The sequence below is a fragment of the Denticeps clupeoides genome, unplaced genomic scaffold (genome assembly GCF_900700375.1).
Source record: "Denticeps clupeoides unplaced genomic scaffold, fDenClu1.1, whole genome shotgun sequence".
In the NCBI taxonomy this organism is placed as follows: domain Eukaryota; kingdom Metazoa; phylum Chordata; class Actinopteri; order Clupeiformes; family Denticipitidae; genus Denticeps; species Denticeps clupeoides.
Window position 1 is genome coordinate 728,720 of NW_021630058.1, and position 16,061 is coordinate 744,780.

Consider the following 16,061-nt stretch of genomic DNA (forward strand, 5'->3'; position numbering starts at 1 on the left):
TGTAACAGGTAGGGTGAAGGTGTGCAAATGAGTGAAGTCAAAGTATAAATTAAAAAGTTAAAAAGTAAAAAAAAATGGTGTAAAAGTAAAAAGTTTGTGCAAGGTTTCTGGGGAGATTGAGTACAGAAGTGATCGAGAGTGAAAGTGCTGGACTGTATTACAGTTCTATGAAGTGTTGTGGTTGTTGAGAGTTCATATAACCTGCGGGAAGAAGCTACATTTACAGCATTTACCAGACGCCCTTATCCTGACTTACAGTCAGTAGTTACAGGGACAGTCCCCCCCTGGACACACTCAGGGTTAAGTGTCCTGCTCAGGGACACGATGGTAGTAAGTGGGGTTTGAACCTGGGTCTTAATGGTTTGTAGGCGAGCTTACCCTAGAAGCTCCTCCTCATCCTCTGTGTTGGACTTCAGGGAGTGGAAGCGCTTCCATGATCGCAGCAGAGAGAACAGTCCATTGTTGGGGTGGCTGAGGTCCTTCACGATCTCTGAGCATCTCTGATGAAGTCTCTGACCAGCCGTTCTCAGTAAGAACAGAACACTTGTATTTACTCCTGTACTGCACTTTCCAGTTCTCCATCTGTCCAAAGACATTAATACATCTTATAATAATTAAAACATCATAACACCAATACTACAAACTTCCTGCCAAGTTGAATCCTCCTAGTGGACTCCTTGTGTCAGTCAGCTCTGAAAATGGCCCTGATTGGAATTGGAATTGCTCTCAGACATGTTAGCTCTCCTGGGCGGTGGTGGCCTGGCGGGTAAGGAAGTGGAGGTTCAAGGTTCAAATGTGGGGTGCCACCCCACCCACTGCTCCCCGGGCGGGTGGGGCGATCACAGCTGTCCATTTGGCAGTTCTGACTCAAGTGACTCAGTGAGTGACTCAGTGAGTTAGTGAGTGACTCAGAGTTGAATCCCAAAAAGCCCTTCTTCAAATGTTCTTATTTCTTTATTGTCTGTTACATGACAAATGAAATTTAAAGTGGAGAACAGAATGACCAGAATGACCAGTTGGCCTGTTAGTGACCAGTGGGTGGGGAGAAGAGTGGACACACAGGGCCCGAGGTGGGTAGAAACGAGTTATATTTACTGTAGGGATTTACGAGGGAAGATGGTGTAGGGGGCAGGGGGAACGTCTCTCCCAGCCCAGTATAGACTGATCCTCCAAGTAACGCTCTGTGTGTGTGTGTGTGTGTGTGTGTGTGTGTGTGTGTGTACTGATTTTACTAAATAAATGTTCCCGCCTCTAGGACGTAACCGGCAAGATCACCACAGGCTCCGGTCAGGACAGAGCGTTACAACACATTACTTTTTAAATAAAGTTCACTCGTACTTCGCTACACGGGCCAACACTCGACGCATTACTTTTTAAAACCATTTATATGCCTTGTTCTTGCCTGACAGACTTGACCAGTAGATCTAACACATGACCATGTTTCACCGACAACAATCTCATGACACCGTATCACCAATCAGACGTAGCCACGCAGTCACATGGCCGCACGCAGGAACCAGTCACGCGAAAAACGTGACGCCACAGCACAGCACCCAGTACACACAGAGAAATGTGGTCTCTGCATTTAACCATGACCTGGGGGGTCATCACAAGGCCCGCCAGGCCAACCACGGTGACACCACTATACATTTTCTGTACGTTCAGCTGTTTTATTTCATATTTCAGCGCTAACACATCTAATAACACATATAATTAGCATATATAACATAGTTAGTACTCTGAGATTTACTACAAATCATACTTTAATAAGTAATGAATATAAATATTATTAGGAAATACCAGAATTTGCACATTTAACATTTTTCTGTTTGAATTCAATAATGTCTCCATAAAATAAGTGAAATATTACAATCCAACAGTCCCTCAGTACTTGAGTACTTCTTTAACTACACACTTTTGTTCTCTTACATGAGTAATTATTTTTTAATGAATAATTTTTACTTGTACTTGAGTGTTATTAGTATTTATTCATACTTGAGTAAAATGACTGCCGTTCCAGGACCTGATCTGCAGGGGTCCCCATCACCACACCGAAAAACCGGATCAGACCAGCTGTGCAGTGATGGGCCTGTAATTTCACTTTTCTTAAGTTGGCGTCTCCATATCTTTTTACTGATTTGGTTGGTTTGAGCGAACCCGTTGCTAGATACCGTATCACAGATTCATCATTACTGTAATCAGGAGAATATCTTCTAAAGGAGCCCGTACTGTTACAGGAGCCGCTGCGCATTGTCAAATCGTGTCCCTGAGCAGGACACTTAACCCTGAGTGTCTCCAGGGGGGGACTGTCCCTGTAACTACTGACTGTAAGTCGCTCTGAATAAGGGCGTCTGGTAAATACTGTAAATGTAAATGTAGATGTAAGTTGTGATCTCAAGATACTGACTTGCGCAGGACCTTCTCATCGTTGTTCTGCCTTGTGTTCAGGCCAAATGTGTATGTATAATTCTGAAATAATTTCGGCTGTTTTTATGGTTAAAAATGTTGTATGTTGTACCATCATTCCGCCCCAGAAAACTGTAATTATTATTTCTACCAGCATGGACAAGCTTGGACATATAAAACTGTGTTGATTACAAACTCCACTGAAATGGTGTCTTACTAAATGATTGATTCAGTAAAGGTTTCCTACTGAATCTTTGTTGGAAATTTTGGAGAATGTTCTAGCGTGCGTCTTGTTACAGCCACTTCTGAGAATAGTTTGAAGAACAACAGCGCGGTTCTCAGAAATCCCACAATGCTGGACATGCCGTGGCTCTGAGCAGAAGTCCTGTGCTTCTCAGTGACATTTGGAACAGGATTTGATTTGAAGTCACACACGTCTGATTGGAGGCAGCGGCCTTTGTTCGGCAAGACTGTTGTGCTTTGTACTGAAGAAAGGGTTCACTTCTCCATTTCCCAAAATGCATTGCATCCTATATTTGCTTGTCCCATGCTTACATTTGGCTCAGGAGTGGGCGAGTGTTCTGATGAAATGAGAAGTTAAGTGCAATATACAGAATTTATATTTATGTACATGGAGATGAAGGACATGATTTATGGAAACAGACATATAAAATGTCACAGACGGGCGTGGTCGACTTCTGTTCTCACTTGTGTGAACATCTTGGCATCGTGCTGCACATGCTGTGACAAGTATGACGTTCTCAGCTGCTGATGGGTCCAGCTCAGGAACAATCCTGACTTTGATGTGACTCCAATAATCCCAATACTCTCTATAACCCTCCATAACCGCTTAGTCTACTCAGCACAGGGGCTGGACGGTCCAGAGAATTTACTGACCAGCCCTGGCCCAGTAACAGAGCCGTTTTACCATCTGGGCAGGAGGGGGTTAATAAGAACCCACGGACAAAAATACAGAAAATACTGATTCACGCAGTCAGCTTGAGCAACACGTACAGAAAGAGGAAGTCAAGATCGGAGACGTGGGGACAAAGGCCCCAATAAACCCACATTCGTAATTTCGCTTTGACTGTTTAGCAGCGCCTTGGTTAAAGTATCTTGGTGTGTGTATATGTGTGTGGGCGTGTGTTTATGTATGTGCGTGTGTGTGCGTGCGTGTGTGTGAGTGTGTGTGTGCGTATTTATATGTGTATGTGTGTGCGTGTGTGTATGTATGTGTGTGAGTGTGTGTATGTATATGTGTATATGTGGGCGTATGTGTGTGTGTGTGTGTGTGTGCGTATGTATATGTGTATATGTGTGTGTGTGCGCGTGTGTGTATGTATGTGTGCGTGTGTGCGGGTGTGTATGTATGTGTGTGTGCGTGTGTGTGTGTATGTGTGTGTGTGTGCGGGTGTGTGTTTGTGTGCGTGTGTGTATGTGTGTGCGGGTGTGTGTTTGTGCGTGTGTGTGTGTGTATGTACGGGTGTGTATGTGTGTGTGTATATGAGTGTGTGTGTGTGTGTGTGTATGTGCGGATGTGTATGTGTGTGTGTATATGGGTGTGTGTGTGTGTGTGTGTGTGTGTATGGGTGTGTGTGTGTGCGGGTGTGTGTTTGTGTGTGGGTATATGAGTGTGTGTGTGTGTGTGCGTGTGTGTGTGTGTATGTGCAGGTGTGTGTGTGCGTGTGTGTGTATATAGGTGTGTGTGTGTGTGCGTGTGTCTGTGTATATAGGTGTGTGCGGGTGTGTGTGTATATAGGTGTGTGTGTGTGCGTGTGTGTGTGTATATAGGTGTGTGTGTGTGTGTGTGTGCGGGTGTGTGTGTATATAGGTGTGTGTGTGTGTGCGGGTGTGTGTGTATATAGGTGTGTATGTGCGTTTGTGTGTGTGTGCGTGTGTGTGTGTATATAGGTGTGTGTGTGCGTTTGTGTGTGTGTGTATATAGGTGTGTGTGTGTGTGTGTGTGTGTATATAGGTGTGTGTGTGTGCGTGTGTGTGTATATAGGTGTGTGTGTGTGCGGGTGTGTGTGTATATAGGTGTGTGTGTGTGCGTGTGTGTATATAGGTGTGTGTGCGTGTGTGTGTGTGTTTGTATATAGGTGTGTGTGTGTGCGCATTTGTGTGTGCGGGTGTGTGTATGTATATGTGTATATGTGGGCGTATGTGTGTGTGTGTGTGTGCGTATGTATATGTGTATATGTGTGTGTGTGCGCGTGTGTGTATGTATGTGTGCGTGTGTGCGGGTGTGTATGTATGTGTGTGTGCGTGTGTGTGTGTATGTGTGTGTGTGTGCGGGTGTGTGTTTGTGTGCGTGTGTGTATGTGTATGTGTGTGCGGGTGTGTGTGTGTGTGTGTATATAGGTGTGTGTGTGTGTGTGTGTATATAGGTGTGTGTGTGTGTGCGGGTGTGTGTGTATATAGGTGTGCGTGTGTGCGGGTGTGCGGGTGTGTGTGTATATAGGTGTGTGTGTGTGCGTGCGTGTGCGTGTGTGCGTGTATATAGGTGTGTGTGTGTGCGGGTGTGTGTGTATATAGGTGTGTGTGTGTGTGCGTGTGTGCGGGTGTGTGTGTGTGTGTATATAGGTGTGTGTGTGTATTAAGGTGTGTGTGTGTGTGTGTGTGTGTGTGTATAGGTGTGTGTGTGTGTGCGGGTGTGTGTGTATATAGGTGTGTGTGTGTGTGTGTGCGGGTGTGTGTGTATATAGGTGTGTGTGTGTGTGCGTGTGTGCGGGTGTGTGTGTATATAGGTGTGTGTGTGTGCGTGCGTGTGTGTGTGTATATAGGTGTGTGTGTGTGTGTGCGTGTGTGCGGGTGTGTGTGTATATAGGTGTGTGTGTGTGCGTGCGTGTGTGTGTGTATATAGGTGTGTGTGTGGTGTGTGTGCGTGTGTGCGGGTGTGTGTGTATATAGGTGTGTGTGTGTGTGTGCGTGTGTGCGGGTGTGTGTGTATATAGGTGTGTGTGTGTGTGTGTGTGCGTGTGTGCGGGTGTGTGTGTATATAGGTGTGTGTGTGTGTGCGTGTGTGCGGGTGTGAGGGGGGTTGTCACACATCAACACCCAGACCTGACTGAGCGGTTGGTGTGCAGGATTGTGTTTAGAAGCACATGAGCTGTGACTCACAGTGATACCGTCAGAGCGTCCAGCTCGTGTTCTTCACCAGACACCATCACGCCGCTGACCTTTCAAGGTCTTCTGCACTTTACCTTCATGCAGCATGGAATCAGTATGAAGCACGTAGGACGCATTTCAGATCCGGTGTGTCATGTGACCGCGACACACAGTTCTGGTTTTAGACCAACTGAGGGACATTACAGGACACCAGCCGGACCTCCTGCAGTTGGTGGCTGATACAGTGAATATGCAACACCTCGACCGTCCTGGACGGTCTCCTCCTCTCCTCTCCTCTCCTCCAGACTCTCCCAGATCAGCGTGTCACCTGCTACCAGTCAGTGGGTCACCAGCTGCCTGAGAGACAGGAAGCAGGAAGATAAGCTGGGGGAGACCACTTCTGGAACACGGTCCCTCGGTACTGGTGCCCCTCAAGAACGTTTCCTGTCCCCACTGATCTTCTCCCCCTTCCTTAATGTCTGGAACTGAGATGTAAAATTCCTGAAGTTTGCAGATGACAGGACGTGCATGAAGAGAGGAAGCCGAGCGTCTGGTGCAGTCATCACAACCTGGAGCTGAACCAGCAGAGGATGTGCTCCCTTAGCCTACTGTAAAAGCCCAGTGTTCCACAGGAGCTGCTGGTCCAGTTCCACACTGTGTCCGTCCTGTTCTCCTCCATCACAGTCAGGTATGGAGCTCAGGAACCGACCGTACGTATGGCAGAGAAGATCATTGGTGGCCCCCTGCTCTCCATCCAGGAAATGGGCAGGGAAGATCATCACAGATCTCTCACACTTTTTAACCTGCTGCCACCACATGGATGCCTGTGGACCAGCCAATGGTTTCTATCGCGTCGCCGTCACCGGTTGGCAGTTACCGGTTCGACCCGTAGTTGGAAGGTTCCCGGTTTGAGGTCCCACTGAGGTCCCCTTGATGAAGGTCCCGTCCCCACACGCTGCTCCCCGGGGGCCTGTCATGGTGCCCACTGTCACCAAGGGTGATGGTTAAATACAGAGGACACGTTTCACCATGTCACTGTGTGCTGTGCTGCAGCGTCTCACAATGACCATCACTTTCACAAGTACAGACCACTTCACTCACACACACACACACACACACACACAACCACCGTTTGATGTGGCAAATACCCACAGAGGCGGGGCCAGGATCACCACATCACAAGAGCGAGCAGATCAGGCGCAGGTGCAATTTACACACGTCTGGCCACGGGCTGCACATTCATGGTGCCGTTTATTAACAGATATAAAAATTCTGTCACGCAAACAGACAACAAAAACATTCCAAAATATTTTTGTTGCGCAATCGCACAGAGCGGAATTTTTATTTCAGATCGTCGGGGAAGCCCGACTCGGAAGGCTCTTGTGCGTCTGGTGGGATCTCAGACGGCATGATTCAGCCGTGAATGTCTGATGAAGTGAAGTGATGCATCATGGGCCCATGTTTAGGGTAAGTGGGCTAGGTTAGTCATGGAAACCAGCAGAGTGTGTGTGTGTGTGTGTGTGTGTGTGTGTGTGTGTGTGTGTGTGTGTGTGTGAGCAGTTCCAGGTGTCTAAAAATAGTCCTGCAGACCTGATCTGAGATGGTGGATTTCATCAACCCTGAGGAGAAAATGAGGAATCGGGAATAAGAAGTGAGAAGCCCGGACGTCCCCTGTCCAGCCCTGCCTGAGGGCCGAGTCGTGTCATTGTGAAAGTGGTGACGGTCACCGCAGCAGCAGCAGCAGCAGCAGCAGCTCCCATCGATGGACGTTCCTCAGCCGGGATTTCTGAGAAATGTTTTTCCGGATCTGAGATTGTCGTAGGCGTTTACACAAAATGATGCCCCCACCTGCAAGGGATCTTGAGAACTGATCGATATATAAAAAGGTCAGGATCAAGGGTCTGGAGGTTTTTTAAACCTTTATAAATGTACAAATATGACTGGAAAGAATATCAGATTTCTACCAGAAAATAGAAATTTATATTTCAAAACCATCAGGTTGAAAACATGCAGACAAACCACAAGAGTCTGGACTCCAATCCACAGGTTGCTACACAACAAGCACCACTGCAAGTGGTACTGCACTACCAGGGCCTGGAAGGAGAACATCATGATGATGGCTGTGAATAGTGGTGGTGGACCAGGTCAGCTCATCATCACTGATGAATATGACACCTCTGGAGATGTTGTGTCAGTACCGCTGCCGTATCGGGACGGGGTTCCAGGCTCATTCAACCACCGGAGAAGAATCGCCTACGGTTTTATTTCATCGTCTTGTGTGTGTCTTCACACCCTCATGTACTGCAGGTCATCGTCTATGGATCTTGACAAATTTACCCAAAATGCATTTGTGTATAAACCAGCCCTGTCTGTCTCAAATGGGTGTTCATTTTTCATATTAAATATAAAAAAATAGATTCCATATGGGAACTGCAAGAAACCACATTTTACGAAAAACCTAAAGGATTTTTAAAACGAGAACGTAGATTGAACAGGGACCCACGCAGAAATCCAACGCGAGACGACGTACGCGTGGACAGAGTACTTACTGCCCCCGCAGGTAAATACGCGGAACTGCAGATCAAGCCGGCGCAGCTACACAATAGAGCGGAAACGCAGGTGCCGTTCAGAGGGGCTTCGTTTCTAACGCCGGTGAGGACCAGGCTTCACCTGGAAAACGAATTGCGATGCGACGAACCCACAATTCAGTTTGACGGCTCACGACGTCGCTCATTCACGGTGGACCGTGAAAAACCTTCTTCCTGCCAAGTTCCACAAACCGACAGGAAGCCCACCAACATCTGAGCAGCATCAGGGTTCCATCTCCTGGCTGCATGGAGGTGCTCGTGATGTTTGCAGACCAGGGGAACTGGCTGGTGTGTCACCAAGTTCCCACGTCAGAGAAAGAAGAAGGTAGAGCAGGAGGAGCGAGAAAGGCCGGGAGAAATGGCGGAAGAAGAGATCATTCAAGCGCCAGCCTGAATGGGTCAAAAAAGGAAGTTTTTAGTTCCTTTATACATCCAGTGATTTATAGGACTTCCATTTCAGCCTCGTTTGTCAATTAGTTCGCAGCCGCGGTGAGACGCTGGCGGGCGGCGCGGAGAGGGCAGAGGGGAGAGGTCAGAGGTCAGAGGTGTTCAGCTGGGACGGAGCATCGCGCCACGTCTCGCTCAGGTTCGTCACGCCAGCGTATACTTTTATCCTCAAGCTCCTGACGAGGGGAACGTTTCTTTTTGACCCTCCGGGGACGGTCAGTGGCGAAACGAGAAGGATCGTCCACTCTGTCCACGCGGTTTAAAAGCCATTTTAAAACGCACGGCGTTCCGTAAACGGCGCGGTGGAGCAACGTGCTCTGGTTTGGGTTGTTGCGAATATTGAGGGGGCTTTAACGGACTTCGGCTTTGCCTCATGATGTCATAATGTACGAGCCGGTGTGGACATCCTCCTGATGAAACTTCGGTCAAAACAGACTCGAGCACGAACGCTGCAACACTTCCTCTTGCGTTGCTCCATCTCAGCTTCCTGTCCATGTCAGCGTGGCCCAAAGATGGACATGAGCGAGGCGGCCATGTGACGCCGAGACTCATGACCAGCAGAAAAACAAGCAGAAAAGGAGCTCAGCGATATTTTGCGCCTCATGATCACTTCCCTCCGCCGGTTTTGGTCGCACCGCTGGCGACTTTGTCACGTGAAACAGCACATTTTCCTTCTCATCATGAACGTATGGACGAAGACGCTTTTTTGCTGTGCATTTTTGATTGTTCGCAGCCATTTGTCAGGCAGCGTACTCGGAGCTAAAACCATGCTTGATGGTTTATTACATCATCTATTAAGCATACTTAATCATGAATAATCATGAATAACGGAACCCCATGGTTAACCTGCACCTCTGGTCTTTTCTACAGTGCAGTAGAGGCTGAGCTGACATCAATTTTTGTGAAGACGTGTGCGCGCCAACCAAGACCTTCAGCCCATAAACGATGCAACATCTCCGCCAGACCAAGGAGGAAGTGGTGACATGGACACGCTGAGCAGGGAGATGAAAAAGGAGCAGCCCTGAGAAGCTGAGAAGTCCTCCAAACTCTCCCAGATCAGCGTGCCACCTGCTACCTGACAGACAGGAAGCAGGAAGTTGGGCCACAGATGGCCACAGATGTCCCCACTGATCTTCTCCCTGCCAGGAACTCGGACTCATTCAGGATGGTGACCGGAAGATGAGCGGCTGCTACTCTGCTGCTTTTATACTGTTGTATCGACCAGAATTAAAGTCGCAGATAATAAGTGTGAAGATCACACAGTTCGCACCACACTGGTCACGTGACCATCACCACTTTACCACCCAGCGTTTTCCTTGCACAAACGGTTTCATGACTTCACTCATTTGCACACCTTCACCCCACCTGTTGCACATATTTAATGTTTTATGTTAAAGACATAATAGTGTAATATCTGGTTATGTTTGCAATATTTGCGTATTGGTTCATTGGTAATCATTGTATACTTTCTATATTTGCAATACTGTGGTCTATATCAGTCGCTAAAGCATTTCACTGGCAGGGTGGTAGTAGCCTAGTGGGTAACACACTCGCCTATGAACCAGAAGACCCGGGTTCGAATCCCACTTACTACCATCGTGTCCCTGAGCAAGACACTTAACCCTAAGTTGCTCCAGGGGAGACTGTCCCTGTAACTACTGATTGTAAGTCGCTCTGGATAAGGGCGTCTGGTAAATGCTGTAAATTTCACTGCATATCGTACCGTGTACGATGTGAATTTGAAATTTTCACCCCACGTTTGCATCTGTTCTGCAGTTACATTGAACTATTTCTATATTGTAAGTACGTCCATCACATCATATCGTTGATTTGTTCTTAATACATTAAAAACACACAAAGCAAAATTACAGTAGACTTATAATTATAATAAAAAAAATATAAATTAAACTAAACCTATAAATTTACATTTAGCATTTATCAGACGCCCTTATCCAGAGCGACTTACAATCAGTATTACAGGGACAGTCTCCCTGGAGCAATTTAGGGTTAAGTGTCTTGCTCAGGGACACAATGGTAGTAAGTGGGATTCGAACCCGGGTCTTCTGGTTCATAGGCGAGTGTGTTACCCACTAGGCTACTAGGCTACTACCACCCTACTACCACCCTGAAATTCAACTAAAATCTCTGGTGGGGGAACAAGGGACAACAAAGGGCTCTTCAAACGAAACAGAGACGAGACAAAATGAGGTAAGCAGCCGTGAAAATGTCCAGCGTCGTGTGTGGTGGTGTGCGGGTTTGGTGTTTGCTCTGAAGCTGGACAGATGAGATGTTTCTTATAGAGCTGAGAGATAATGATCTCTGAGAGCTGTCCTCTCTGCAGGCCACTGCTGGGACTTCTGCTCTGTGACAGTAAAGTTCTCGTCCTTTGAAGATGTGAAGTGGCTCGATTTCTTCGGCTCCGGCTGTAGAATAAGCGTCTTACATTTTACATTTACAGTATTTACCAGACACCCTTATCCAGAGCGCCTTACAATCAGTAGTTACAGGGACTGTCCCCCCTGGAGACACTCAGGGTTAAGTGTCCTGCTCAGGGACACGATGGTAGTAAGTGGGGTTTGAACCTGGGTCTTCTGGTTCATTGGCGAGTGTGTTACCCACTAGGCTACCACCACCCCTTCTATCTTAACAGACGTATGAGTTCCGTGTGACGCGCCGCTGCTGAGGAACCGTGGTTGATGGGTGTAGAAGCGTCTCGCACCAGACTAAAACCTGCCTACTGTCCAGGACCTCCAAACATGGACAGATGCTCTAAACTGCACTTGTCCACTTCGACAACTGTAGGACTTTTCTTGGACCAACCATCCCCAGCCCTGCACTGACACCACTGTCAGGCTCACTGTACCCTGGACGGGCGTCCCTCTCTCTATCACTCCGTCCCAACGTTTCTTCCCTCCTTTTTTCTCTCTACTAGAGATGTTCTATGTGCAGAAGGGTGGAGTGTGGGACCTGTTGAGACGTACTGTACGTGATTATGCGCTTTAGAAGAAATACATGTTGTTGTTGTTGTGATGTGGCTGAGATAAGAAGAGATGAGACGAAAGGGACGGTCAGTGTGAAATGGTGAAGCGTAAAGTTGGACGTCACACGGCAAGAGAAGCCTCAGTCTGCAGAGGTGTGAAAACGAGGAGAAACTGACTAACGGACCTACACACACACACAATTACACACACACCAAGACTACAAAACAGCACCAAAACCAGCCGAACTGGACACACAACTGGAGAAGGTCTCTTCATCTCACACAAACACACACCGATGCAGACGATGTCTGAGGGACAGAATGAGGAACCGGGAGACTCTCTTTCAGATTCAGTTCCCTCTGCCGGAACCGTGAATGGGCGCCAGGGTTTCCTGGTGGTGCAAAATTTCTGTCTGGCAAAATCCACAAAGCCTGACCTGGCTGCACCAAACCCAAGTGAAGGAAGGTCTGAAGCTCCACACGTCGAGGAAGCTGAGGACGGTCGGGCCATTCACCTGGAGATCTCCGGCTTTCGCCGAGGCTGCACGCGTCTGCTGTGAGAACCTGGCCTTCCCACCAGGAGGAATCAACGTGGCGTGCCGCGCCCCAGCAGGTCAGGTGTGACCTCCACTGTGGACGTGAAGGAGAAGTGGCCTCCCGTGGTTTTCTCACCACTCAGCCTTTTGTGGTCCAGGATCGGCTTTTTACATTCGCTTTCTGTGCAGCCATTCTGTCCTCAGCAGATTTAGTAGATTTTGCAATAATTCCACAAACACAGCATCCATTTTAACAAAACGCACCACGGCGCTGCACCACGGCGCTGCACCACGGCGCTGCACAGGGGCGCTGCACCACGGCGCTGCACCACGGCGCTGCACCACGGCGCTGCACCACGGCGCTGCACCACGTTTCATGCCGATGCGTTGGCTCCAAATCAAAGATGTTATTCCATAATCGGTTCTTTATAGTCAATGTTGGAGTGGGATATAAGAACACTCCTTAGTGTGCGTGTGTGTGTGTGTGTGTGTGGGGGGGGGGGGGGGGGGGGTGACATATATCGTCACCTTCATAAAAAAATCTTTTCATGATCCGGCGACCAATCAGAGTTTCCATGCAGGCTCACTCTACCCTGGAAGGGCGTCCCTCTCTCTATCACTCCTTCACAACGTTTTGTTCTGTGTTGTGTTGGGGCCCATTGAGACGTACTGTACGGGGTTATGGGCTCTATAAGAAATACATGTTGCTGTTGATGAGTTCTGTCGTTTGAGGATGGACACCATGGTCCATACACGTCATAAATGTAAAATCAACAACAATGGAAGCTGCGAGAAGAGGCTACAGAGGAGAAGAAGGAGGGAAAAGCCATTTCCGTGCACAACTGAAAATACCACAGATGGAAATAATGCTGCTGAGATGGCTGCTCACACACACACACACACACACACATAATGTATTAATACTCATAAAAGCCTGCTTGTCATCATGTTTTTTGCAGCGGTGGCTTCGAGCTGGGCCTGTGCTAACTGTGTGGTTGGACATCTTGAGGTGTGGTCACATGAAGACAGGCCTGCCTAAAAATATCAGCAATACAGTAAAAGCGCGGCGCAACATCAGGCCACGCCTCCACCACAGCGCCGGAACAGCAAACCCGAACAGACTTATCTGCGCGGCTCCACCAGGCTGGGACTCTGAGCCCCTTCCGCCACATCAAAGGTCTCCAGGCCAAGAGAAACGGTGTCTGCTGTGGTCTTCAGCACCAGACATGAGGAAATGATGGACTCATCCTTCTCTTCCTGACATCACGTTTAACATCTCCAGACCGTATTCCATTCAACCATTCGGATGAGTGAACTAGTGAATGTGACATCAGGAAGTGTGACCTATGACCCCCTTGCAGCTCGGTTTGAAGTGTGTGAAGATATTAATCCTTCTACACGACATTCAGCCTAAACTGGGTCCTTCCAAGTAGGACCACTGTGGTCTGGAGGATAGATGTTCAGATTGATGTGTCCCTCTGTGGCTTCGCTCAGCGGCACCTTGGCGGCTCGGGATTCAAACCCACAACCTTCTGATTACTTAATTAACCCCTAGGCCACCACTGCCCGTGTTTTCCTGCTTGTCCACGTTCCTTAAGTAGATGTGGAATGTGTGATGGACCACAGCATTGAGCCGCGTTTCACCGCGGTGTAGAGGTCGTGAACACTGGCGACAGGAAGTAGCTGCAAACATCAGGACTGAGGACTGAGCCGATTGGGCGCAGAAGGTCCAGCGGCGTTACCTGTGCCTGGAGAGATGAGCACATGCAGGAGATAAAGCTGTGCCCATCGGGGGATGTTCTCCGGACGCTGTGTTTATCAGACTGTGCCACGCCCGCCCGCCGCTGATAATCCGTGTGAGTGGCTGCTTCTGATACCGAACATCAGCAGCGCTGACTGATTAGATATTAAAGAGCCCGAGACGGGACAGATAATAAAGCAGCAGTAGACGTCTGAGTGTGTGTGTGTGTGTGTGTGTCTGTGTGTGTGTGCAAGTGTCACGTTCCCTTCTGGGTGGGTGGATGGATGGGGACATGTAGGACAACACGGGCCACACCCACATGCACAAAAGTGCTGGATGTGATACATCAAAACCAAGTAGTGTTACGTCCACCAACATAAACCCCTCAGGGACGTAACAGCAAGTGTGTGTGTGTGTGTGTGTATGTGTGAATGTGTGTGTGAATGCGTGAGTGTGTGTGTATGCATGTGTGTGGGTGTGTGAAAGAGAGTGTTTGTGTGTGTGTGTGTGCGTGTGATAGTATGAATGTGTATGAGTGTGTGTGTGTGTGTGTGTGTGTGTGTGTGTGTGTGTGAATGTGTGTGAATGCGTGAGTGTGTGTGTATGCATGTGTGTGGGTGTGAAAGAGAGTGTTTGTGTGTGTGTGTGTGTGTGTGCATGTGATTGTATGAATGTGTATGAGTGTGTGTGTGCATGTGAATGCGTGAGTGTGTGTGTGTATGCATGTGTGTGTGTGTGAAAGAGAGTGTTTGTGTGTGTGTGTGCGTGTGATAGTATGAATGTGTATGAGTGTGTGTGTGTGTGTGTGTGTGTGTGTGAGCAGACAAATATTTTCATCACTGTCTCAGGAGAGTTGTCTACTTCCTGCTGAACTGACATGGGATTAAAAGTGTTGGGCTGCTACCTCACTCACTCACTCTGCTTACTGGAGTGTGTAACGTTGCGTGTGTGTAATTTAAACTACTTCAAAAATAAAACCAAAAATGTTGTTGAGGTTGGAGATTCGCACACAGTCTCATAATGTGTCAATCACACAGCGCACATGATGGTGATGCACTGTGTGTGTGTGTGTGTGTGTGTGTGTGTGTGTGTGTTAAAGTATAAAATGGAGTTATCTGAGCAGCAGATTGTGACGTTTCGACTCTTCTTCATGCCGACAGAAGACAAGAACTTCGTACCTTTCGGCCTCGAGGTGGAGAAGGCGGGAGGAGGCGTGGTGACTCGGGAAAGTCAGAAGCCGATTGGCTGTTTGGCCGCCATGACACAACTCGGCCCTGGTATATCTGAGCATTAAATCGTCCCTTAACACAAAACCCCGAAACAAGGAACTCACTTAAACACACACACACACCAAGAAAAAGAGAAATTCTCGAAGAGGCCAGTTTCACTCCACCGAGTCCCGAGCGGCGTGCTGAGGACCCTCGGTGACATCGGCGTGTCCGTTGGAGACGCCGCGGGTTTCGCTTGGCGAGAGGAAATTTTGTAAAGTTGTGCAATGGCCGGAGGGTTTTGAAAGGCGGTGACATTGCGGCTCTGCTCGGGTGCCGGAGAACTTGTGACTCGGTGGACGGGAGCCTCCATGTTACATTCGTACAGGATGGAGGGGTATCTGACCTCACATGTAAGTACCGAGGTTCCGTTCTCAACCAGAGCGAGGCCACCTCAGCATGCAGAAGGTCTGTTTTAGGGGTTAAAGGTTCACCTCAGCTTTCTGGAATTCACTTTTGGTGGCTCTTATTAAAAGGTTTATTACGCGTAATTCTGTACCTCTAGCGGCTCTGGACGCCTGTCTTTCACCGTAGACGAGTTAACGACGTTCAGGAGCCTCCACAGCTCCACTTGCGCGTTTCGAATGGTTAAAAAATGGCGATTAACACACGTCCACGCAGGACCATGAAACGTCTTCTCAGGCCCAACCATCTTTTATCTGTGGAACCTCAGCAGGCGGCCGAGGAGATGATGTACGACCCCGACATCTACCGAGCGCCGGCCATCGAGTACTACCCCTACATCAACATCAACGAGGACGGCCAGGGCGGTGAGTCCCACGCCGAACGGAGCCCGTCACCTTGTCCTCAGGTTGGGCGGGTGTGGTGTCGGGCAGGTGGTGTTGGGGGGGGGGGGCGTGGGCGGAGCCGCCGAACGGTCCGACGGAGGCCAGGAAACAGATGCTGACTTGTCTCGGGCAAGAAAAACTACAGGCGTAAAGCGGCCAACGTCCCCTGGGGTCCCGTCCCTCCCTCCCCCCACCCTGG